At 39.1% G+C, this 10,950-nt stretch overlaps 1 pseudogene; it reads right to left on the bottom strand.

Moving 5' to 3' along the window:
* Positions 1-231: 231 nt before the first annotated feature.
* On the bottom strand, positions 232-8,919 carry LOC137999580 (zinc finger protein 709-like; annotated as a pseudogene).
* Positions 8,920-10,950: the final 2,031 nt, after the last annotated feature.

Genomic DNA, 10,950 nt, shown 5'->3' on the forward strand with positions numbered 1-10,950 from the left:
ACAACATCACTAAGAAACGCAGACTAACGGTCACCGCAGCACGTCTCCTCTTACCACAAAGACTCCTGGCGTCCTGCAAACCTCCAGATCGGGACGGCTGATCCGACCGCTGTAGAAATTTAAGGATTTCGAACTCTACTAGAATGCAGCATATTGAAGTATTGGCAAATCAACATTTGAAAAGAAACAATTCGTTTTTGGAAAATGAACAATATCTTTTATTGTCGTTCGTGTTGTTTCTCATTTTTTTAATACATAACATTTGGGCGATGAATTAATTGTCTCTTCCGGCCACCCTCGCACTGAAAATTTCATTCTTGCGAATATCGTCTGGATACAATGATAAAAGTATTGGATAACAACAATATTAATGTAACAAACCGGGATGTTCCCATAAGTGTAATAAAACAATTTCTGATGGCTTTTCGTACTCAGACCTTAAGTTGCCGTATGTATACATAACATAAACTCCAAAGTGAAATTCGAAGAACACAGATAAGGAGTTAACACAATTAAGGAAACTGCACGAATGCAAAATTAGTGTTAATCAGCTCGGGTCACCAAGTATGTAGTGTTGTTATTCCGCTAACAAGAGGCAGAGACTGAATGCCATTAGTTGATCCTCGTCAGTAGAAAGACTCAAGGAAGTATTTTCAAGTGAATTGCGCTTCATATTCTGTGCAGCAACTATAAACTAGCAGAAACGCACAAAACTCATTCACAACTCAACTTTGTTAATAATAACAGAAAAACAGGTACCAATCAATAACTAAGAACTGCATGCAAAGACACGAAGCAGGGGCAAAGAACTTAAATTGAAGTCGTGCCGATAGCAGTGAATTTATTCACCTGAAGGGGAAAGAAAGAAGCAGACCTTTCCTATAAAAAGAAATAGTTTGGAGATCGTAACGACCTAGATAAGATAAGTGCAAGTACTTTCAACTGGTACATACATAGCTTTTACACTCGAAATTCCCCTCTAACAATCAGTGTGAATGATGCAGGGTTAGAAATGTGAAATGAAAGCTTCAAAGTCGAGGTTAGAGCACCAAGCATTCAAGTCCTCCATTTATACATTTCATTGAGATAATTCCATCCAATTAGGTTAGAAGTTGTCAAAGGGAAAGCTTGCTACTAAACCAATTCAGATCGAAGGCTCCTCCAACTGCATATGATTTTGGTAATGTTCAAGAAGAACAAGCTCGCTGCTCAACTCCTCCTGGCAAATCCAACAACTATGCTTTTCATGGTGGTCTAAACTGCGCTCTTTTATCGACTCACCAGTATGGGTTTTTTCATGTCTCCTTAGAGAAAATGCTTGGCCAAAACACTTGCCACACTGTTTACATTTGTGAGGCTTTTCTCCAGTATGCGTTCCCTCATGTCTTCTCAGAGTTCCTTTCTGTATAAAACACTTGCCACACTGTTTGCACTCATAAGGCTTTCTTCCAGTATGTGTTCTTTCATGAATCCTTAAATTTTCTCCTCGACTGAAACACTTTCCACACTGTTTGCACTCAAGGCTTTTTTCCAGTGTGGATTCGTTGATGTTCTCTTAGAGATCCCGCTCTTCTAAAACACTTGCCACACTGTTTGCACTCATAAGGCTTTTCTCCAGTGTGGATTTGTTGATGTTCTCTTAGAGATCCTGCTCTACTAAAACACTTTCCTCACTCTATGCATTCATAAGGCTTTTCTCCAGTATGTGTTCTCTCATGTCTCCTTAAATGTTGTCCTTGACTGAAACACTTGCCACACTGTTTGCATTTATAAGGCTTTTCGCCAGTGTGAATTCTTTCATGCATTTTTAAATGTCCTACACTTCTAAAACACTTGCCACACTGTTTGCATTCATAAGGCTTTTCTCCAGTGTGGATTCGTTGATGTTCTCTTAGAGATCCTGCTGTACTAAAACACTTTCCACACTGTTTGCACTCATAGGGCTTTTTTCCAGTATGTGTTCTTTCATGAATCCTTAAAGTTTGTCCGTGACTGAAACACTTTCTACACTGTTTGCATTTATAAGGCTTTTCTCCAGTATGTGTTTTTTCATGAATCCTTAAATGTTGTCCTTGACTGAAACACTTGCCACACTGTTTGCATTTATAAGGCTTTTCGCCAGTGTGAATCCTTTCATGCCTTTTTAAATGAGCTACACTTCTAAAACACTTGCCACACTGTTTGCATTTATATGGCCTTTTTCCAGTATGGATTCCACTTGATTTTATAGCTTCACTAAAGCACTTTTCATCCCGCTTGCATTTCTTAGTCCTCTCTCCTGTATGGTCCCCTAAATTTCTCATGTTATTTTGTCGTTCCTCTCTGCATGTCCTTCTTTCTTTCCCTCGGGAATTCTTGATCTCAGTACAGTTTGTCTTGTGCAAAACAGACCTTGGCATCTTTTGTTGCATCAAAATGTCAGTTCACACTAAAACAGACGAACATAAAAAGGAATTTTCAAGACGACATTTGAAACATTTGGCATTTTGTAAGATCATTTGATGGCCATTACTGATAATGTCATTCAGTAGGCAACATAACGGTGGTCACCACCTGCAGTCTAACTGTGCAACCCTGTTTCGTGTTAAAACAGTATTCAAACAAGAGGCTAAGGGAAGGCTACACATTGTTCGACGTACTTTAAGCCGATTTCCTTTTAAGTTCACAGTATTGCAGTGTTCTTTATTTTGTGTTACAACATCTTGGTCAGTAGGTGCTATCCTTGTTTTGCTGTTTACTCTAATTTATGCAGTCCGACATCGTTATCTCGTACATGTTTCATATCCAGTTCAAATTCCGTAGTCTAAAGTTCAAAGTCCACATTCCAAGGCCCGACCATAGGCTGAAACGCGATCATAGAATAGTTGTTCACATTTAAAACTGTTGTTAATGGCATTCATTCTTAACAAACCGAGAGAATTATTAAATTATATTATTAGCCTGTTGAGACGTGTTACCGAGTCATGCGATGTCCCCTGGCGATATCAATTAATGAAAATCAACAATAATCAATAACAATTAATTGATTGGTATTGGAAATCAATAAAAATCAATGCCTAAAAGTTGAGAGAGTATCGATTTTTATTACCATCGATTGATATTGATTTTTATTGATTATGAAATCAATAAAACGCACCATATGAACCAGAGAAAATGAGGGGACAGAGAGGGAGGCTCAGGGCGTTGGCCGGGATATGTCATGTCCACGAAAGTTATTTTTAGACGAGCGGAAGTCTTCGTTCTAGCGGAAGTCTGTCTTTCGAGACGTCCGCATGCAGTCTTTCCTCGCTCTCAGGTTCTCAGTGAAAAGAGAAAACGGCGGAGCACGTGGAATGCTGATGAATATTTATTTTCTTTCAAACATCAGACCTGCATGCGGACTTCTCGGAAGACAGACTTCCGCTCATCTAAAAATAACTTTCGTGGATATGACATATCCCACGGGCTGGACCGGGAGCCTTCCTCTCTGTCCCCTCATTTTCTCTTGATATGAATTAACAAACCACTCACTAAACTTTATTTGCTATGCTTCAAGTTATTGCAAATCGAATGTTTCAAATTTGTAGCAGTTTTACTACAGTTTACTGTTAAAAGCTTACTAATTACTAAAACGTTTGATGGTCTCGAAATAAGAACATGTTATTAAATGTTAATTTTTACTATCTTCAGTCCCAAGGTCAAGGCCGCACCCAGCTACTCTCAGCGAACACTTGATGATTAGTTAATCACAAAAAGCGAGAGATAAATATTTTTGAATTTCAGTCAACAATGATGGAAACCGTGTACATCAGCAAATTTTGTCCAACGGTAAACTGCAGTACAAGAACCAAATCAAGCCTATTGTTTTTGTAATGATCACAACCAGAGGCTATACTCAGATACTCAGCATTTATAATGTCACTACAAGAAACAATTTTTATGCCGCCTGAATATAGGCCAAACCTACACAGTAATCTTTTCGTGTAAGGGCCACAGAGGACTAACAAGCTCGATTTGAAGGTGGCCGAGCTGCCCCCGATCATTGGCAACTTTGAACGCATTCCCAAGTTCTCCTTTCTTCTTGAATGCGTAAAATGTTTCCCCAACATTCACTTTAAAGGAACATTCGTGGTAGCCTTAACTTAACCACCGTCGCACCGTATAGATAGTTCCACTTGCTTCGCCATCACAAACACCAACAAAAGTCTGGAACAAGTCAAGTCCGGAAACAAGCGTGTTGTGGGAATCCCGGTGGGAATGCAAGGAATTATCACAACACGGCAAAAGCGTGTGCAATCGAATTACTCTGGACACAAAAATATGCCCGTGATTTATGACGCACGTCCACGCTACCACACCATTAAGTTGCGTATTCAGTTATTGATTACCTATAAAAATTAATAATAATCAATAGCAATTAAGACGATTTGGATTATTATTGATTACTATTGATTATATTGATTGTAATCAACAACTAATTTTCATTAATTGATAACGCCAGGGATAGCCGGAATGTACACTTGCCAAAGAAATCTTACACATGCAAGGAAAATCGTGTTCCCCCCCCCCCCCCCCCCCCCCCAAAAAAAAAAGAAGAGTCAGAAGCGAAACCTATACTTTGTCCCTTCGAAAAACGTAACATTAGTAGAGAAATAAGAACTAATTATATATATATATATCTAGCTGATCTTATGAAAACCGGGTCCTTCCCACGTATCTTAATTTGTCTTTAAATTAGACTAGAATAGATGGGACGGTTATATTTTGTCAGTAACTAGACTCTAACCTTTCCATTGACAACATCTTTTAATTTAAGAAGTCAGAGTCATTGTCATTTGGCAAGTTGTGACTTGGACCTGGAAATTTAAACAAAAAATGTATATGTGTGAGAAAAAGGCTAATATCATCAGCCATTAAGGCAGTTAAGGCCATTAATATGTCTGCTATATTTCGAACTAATCTTTCAAACATCACTAAGGTGACTTCAGAAGAAGTAATATTTAATATCTCATGGAAGCCTTACCAAACACGTGGAGATTTTCTTCCCTCACCCTCCCATAGAGAGGTCTAGTGAGTTGTTTTGGCTATGGACTAACACCTCACACTTGTTAGACTTGCATGCGACAAGCCATGACGCAGCCACCCCTAGGAATTTAAAGCTCACCGTCAGTGCAACTGCTGCCAAAGGCAGCAGTTGCACTTTGGATTTTGCAGCCAAGTTTGACCTTGTTTTCAAAACTTCAGCTATATATCTCACATAAATCAGACATCTTGTTTTAGCATTGGATATCTTTAACTGTTTTTCAGACCCTATAGGTCATCATTTACTTTCCTCACCCTCCCATAGAGAGGTCTAGTGAGTTGTTTTGGCTATGGACTAACACCTCACACTTGTTAGACTTGCATGCGACAAGCCATGACGCAGCCACCCCTAGGAATTTAAAGCTCACCCTCAGTGCAACTGCTGCCAAAGGCAGCAGTTGCACTTTGGATTTTTCAGCCAAGTCTGACCTTGTTTTCAAAACTTCAGCTATATATCTCACATTAATCAGACATCTTGTTTTAGCATTGGATATCTTTAACTGTTTTTCAGACCCTATAGGTCATCATTTACTTTCCTCACCCTCCCATAGAGAGGTCTAGTGAGTTGTTTTGGCTATGGACTAACACCTCACACTTGTTAGACTTGCATGCGACAAGCCATGACGCAGCCACCCCTAGGAATTTAAAGCTCACCGTCAGTGCAACTGCTGCCAAAGGCAGCAGTTGCACTTTGGATTTTTCAGCCAAGTTTGACCTTGTTTTCAAAACTTCAGCTATATATCTCACATTAATCAGACATCTTGTTTTAGCATTGGATATCTTTAACTGTTTTTCAGACCCTATAGGTCATCATTTACTTTCCTCACCCTCCCATAGAGAGGTCTAGTGAGTTGTTTTGGCTATGGACTAACACCTCACACTTGTTAGACTTGCATGCGACAAGCCATGACGCAGCCCCCCCTAGGAATTTAAAGCTCACCGTCAGTGCAACTGCTGCCAAAGGCAGCAGTTGCACTTTGGAGTTTGCAGCCAAGTTTGACCTTGTTTTCAAAACTTGAGCTATATATCTCACATAAATCAGACATCTTGTTTTAGCATTGGATATATTTTTAACTGAAATCATTTTTCTCACATAAGTTCAAGAAATTATTAAACAATGCTCATATTTCTCTTGCCTATGCTGCCAAATTTACTTCCAAACACTGACGTTATTTGTCAAACCAAAGGGCTGGCATTTCCTCAAATCAATTATCTCACATAAATCAGACATCTTGTTTTAGCATTGGATATCTTTAACTGTTTTTCAGACCCTATAGGTCATCATTTACTTTTCTCACCCTCCCATAGAGAGGTCTAGTGAGTTGTTTTGGCTATGGACTAACACCTCACACTTGTTAGACTTGCATGCGACAAGCCATGACGCAGCCACCCCTAGGAATTTAAAGCTCACCGTCAGTGCAACTGCTGCCAAAGGCAGCAGTTGCACTTTGGATTTTGCAGCCAAGTTTGACCTTGTTTTCAAAACTTCAGCTATATATCTCACATAAATCAGACATCTTGTTTTAGCATTGGATATATTTTTAACTGAAATCAATTTTCTCACATAAGTTCAAGAAATTATTAAACAATGCTCATATTTCTGTTGCCTATGCTGCCAATTTTACTTCCAAACACTGACGTTATTTGTCAAACCAAAGTGCTGGCATTTCCTCAAATCATCTAGCTGATCTTATGAAAACCGGGTCCTTCCCACGTATCTTAATTTGTCTTTAAATTAGACTAGAATAGATGGGACGGTTATATTTTGTCAGTAACTAGACTCTAACCTTTCCATTGACAACATCTTTTAATTTAAGAAGTCAGAGTCATTGTCATTTGGCAAGTTGTGACTTGGACCTGGAAATTTAAACAAAAAATGTATATGTGTGAGAAAAAGGCTAATATCATCAGCCATTAAGGCAGTTAAGGCCATTAATATGTCTGCTATATTTCGAACTAATCTTTCAAACATCACTAAGGTGACTTCAGAAGAAGTAATATTTAATATCTCATGAAAGCCTTACCAAACACGTGGAGATTTTCTTCCCTCACCCTCCCATAGAGAGGTCTAGTGAGTTGTTTTGGCTATGGACTAACACCTCACACTTGTTAGACTTGCATGCGACAAGCCATGACGCAGCCACCCCTAGGAATTTAAAGCTCACCGTCAGTGCAACTGCTGCCAAAGGCAGCAGTTGCACTTTGGATTTTGCAGCCAAGTTTGACCTTGTTTTCAAAACTTCAGCTATATATCTCACATAAATCAGACATCTTGTTTTAGCATTGGATATCTTTAACTGTTTTTCAGACCCTATAGGTCATCATTTACTTTCCTCACCCTCCCATAGAGAGGTCTAGTGAGTTGTTTTGGCTATGGACTAACACCTCACACTTGTTAGACTTGCATGCGACAAGCCATGACGCAGCCACCCCTAGGAATTTAAAGCTCACCGTCAGTGCAACTGCTGCCAAAGGCAGCAGTTGCACTTTGGATTTTTCAGCCAAGTTTGACCTTGTTTTCAAAACTTCAGCTATATATCTCACATTAATCAGACATCTTGTTTTAGCATTGGATATCTTTAACTGTTTTTCAGACCCTATAGGTCATCATTTACTTTCCTCACCCTCCCATAGAGAGGTCTAGTGAGTTGTTTTGGCTATGGACTAACACCTCACACTTGTTAGACTTGCATGCGACAAGCCATGACGCAGCCCCCCCTAGGAATTTAAAGCTCACCGTCAGTGCAACTGCTGCCAAAGGCAGCAGTTGCACTTTGGAGTTTGCAGCCAAGTTTGACCTTGTTTTCAAAACTTGAGCTATATATCTCACATAAATCAGACATCTTGTTTTAGCATTGGATACATTTTTAACTGAAATCATTTTTCTCACATAAGTTCAAGAAATTATTAAACAATGCTCATATTTCTCTTGCCTATGCTGCCAAATTTTACTTCCAAACACTGACGTTATTTGTCAAACCAAAGGGCTGGCATTTCCTCAAATCAATTATCTCACATAAATCAGACATCTTGTTTTAGCATTGGATATCTTTAACTGTTTTTCAGACCCTATAGGTCATCATTTACTTTTCTCACCCTCCCATAGAGAGGTCTAGTGAGTTGTTTTGGCTATGGACTAACACCTCACACTTGTTAGACTTGCATGCGACAAGCCATGACGCAGCCACCCCTAGGAATTTAAAGCTCACCGTCAGTGCAACTGCTGCCAAAGGCAGCAGTTGCACTTTGGATTTTGCAGCCAAGTTTGACCTTGTTTTCAAAACTTCAGCTATATATCTCACATAAATCAGACATCTTGTTTTAGCATTGGATATATTTTTAACTGAAATCAATTTTCTCACATAAGTTCAAGAAATTATTAAACAATGCTCATATTTCTGTTGCCTATGCTGCCAAATTTTACTTCCAAACACTGACGTTATTTGTCAAACCAAAGTGCTGGCATTTCCTCAAATCATCTAGCTGATCTTATGAAAACCGGGTCCTTCCCACGTATCTTAATTTGTCTTTAAATTAGACTAGAATAGATGGGACGGTTATATTTTGTCAGTAACTAGACTCTAACCTTTCCATTGACAACATCTTTTAATTTAAGAAGTCAGAGTCATTGTCATTTGGCAAGTTGTGACTTGGACCTGGAAATTTAAACAAAAAATGTATATGTGTGAGAAAAAGGCTAATATCATCAGCCATTAAGGCAGTTAAGGCCATTAATATGTCTGCTATATTTCGAACTAATCTTTCAAACATCACTAAGGTGACTTCAGAAGAAGTAATATTTAATATCTCATGGAAGCCTTACCCAACACGTGGAGATTTTCTTCCCTCACCCTCCCATAGAGAGGTCTAGTGAGTTGTTTTGGCTATGGACTAACACCTCACACTTGTTAGACTTGCATGCGACAAGCCATGACGCAGCCACCCCTAGGAATTTAAAGCTCACCGTCAGTGCAACTGCTGCCAAAGGCAGCAGTTGCACTTTGGATTTTGCAGCCAAGTTTGACCTTGTTTTCAAAACTTCAGCTATATATCTCACATAAATCAGACATCTTGTTTTAGCATTGGATATCTTTAACTGTTTTTCAGACCCTATAGGTCATCATTTACTTTCCTCACCCTCCCATTGAGAGGTCTAGTGAGTTGTTTTGGCTATGGACTAACACCTCACACTTGTTAAACTTGCATGCGACAAGCCATGACGCAGCCCCCCCTAGGAATTTAAAGCTCACCGTCAGTGCAACTGCTGCCAAAGGCAGCAGTTGCACTTTGGATTTTGCAGCCAAGTTTGACCTTGTTTTCAAAACTTCAGCTATATATCTCACATAAATCAGACATCTTGTTTTAGCATTGGATATATTTTTAACTGAAATCAATTTTCTCACATAAGTTCAAGAAATTATTAAACAATGCTCATATTTCTCTTGCCTATGCTGCCAAATTTTACTTCCAAACACTGACGTTATTTGTCAAACCAAAGGGCTGGCATTTCCTCAAATCAATTATCTCACATAAATCAGACATCTTGTTTTAGCATTGGATATCTTTAACTGTTTTTCAGACCCTATAGGTCATCATTTACTTTCCTCACCCTCCCATAGAGAGGTCTATAGTGAGTTGTTTTGGCTATGGACTAACACCTCACACTTGTTAGACTTGCATGCGACAAGCCATGACGCAGCCACCCCTAGGAATTTAAAGCTCACCCTCAGTGCAACTGCTGCCAAAGGCAGCAGTTGCACTTTGGATTTTTCAGCCAAGTTTGACCTTGTTTTCAAAACTTCAGCTATATATCTCACATTAATCAGACATCTTGTTTTAGCATTGGATATCTTTAACTGTTTTTCAGACCCTATAGGTCATCATTTACTTTCCTCACCCTCCCATAGAGAGGTCTAGTGAGTTGTTTTGGCTATGGACTAACACCTCACACTTGTTAGACTTGCATGCGACAAGCCATGACGCAGCCCCCCCTAGGAATTTAAAGCTCACCGTCAGTGCAACTGCTGCCAAAGGCAGCAGTTGCACTTTGGAGTTTGCAGCCAAGTTTGACCTTGTTTTCAAAACTTGAGCTATATATCTCACATAAATCAGACATCTTGTTTTAGCATTGGATATATTTTTAACTGAAATCATTTTTCTCACATAAGTTCAAGAAATTATTAAACAATGCTCATATTTCTCTTGCCTATGCTGCCAAATTTTACTTCCAAACACTGACGTTATTTGTCAAACCAAAGGGCTGGCATTTCCTCAAATCAATTATCTCACATAAATCAGACATCTTGTTTTAGCATTGGATATCTTTAACTGTTTTTCAGACCCTATAGGTCATCATTTACTTTCCTCACCCTCCCATAGAGAGGTCTAGTGAGTTGTTTTGGCTATGGACTAACACCTCACACTTGTTAGACTTGCATGCGACAAGCCATGACGCAGCCCCCCCTAGGAATTTCAAGCTCACCCTCAGTGCAACTGCTGCCAAAGGCAGCAGTTGCACTTTGGATTTTGCAGCCAAGTTTGACCTTGTTTTCAAAACTTCAGCTATATATCTCACATAAATCAGACATCTTGTTTTAGCATTGGATATATTTTTAACTGAAATCAATTTTCTCACATAAGTTCAAGAAATTATTAAACAATGCTCATATTTCTCTTGCCTATGCTGCCAAATTTTACTTCCAAACACTGACGTTATTTGTCAAACCAAAGGGCTGGCATTTCCTCAAATCAATTATCTCACATAAATCAGACATCTTGTTTTAGCATTGGATATCTTTAACTGTTTTTCAGACCCTATAGGTCATCATTTACTTTCCTCACCCTCCCATAGAGAGGTCTAGTGAGTTGTTTTGGCTATGGACTAACACC

This window comes from Montipora foliosa, chromosome 1 (genome assembly GCF_036669935.1).
Source record: "Montipora foliosa isolate CH-2021 chromosome 1, ASM3666993v2, whole genome shotgun sequence".
Taxonomy (NCBI): domain Eukaryota; kingdom Metazoa; phylum Cnidaria; class Anthozoa; order Scleractinia; family Acroporidae; genus Montipora; species Montipora foliosa.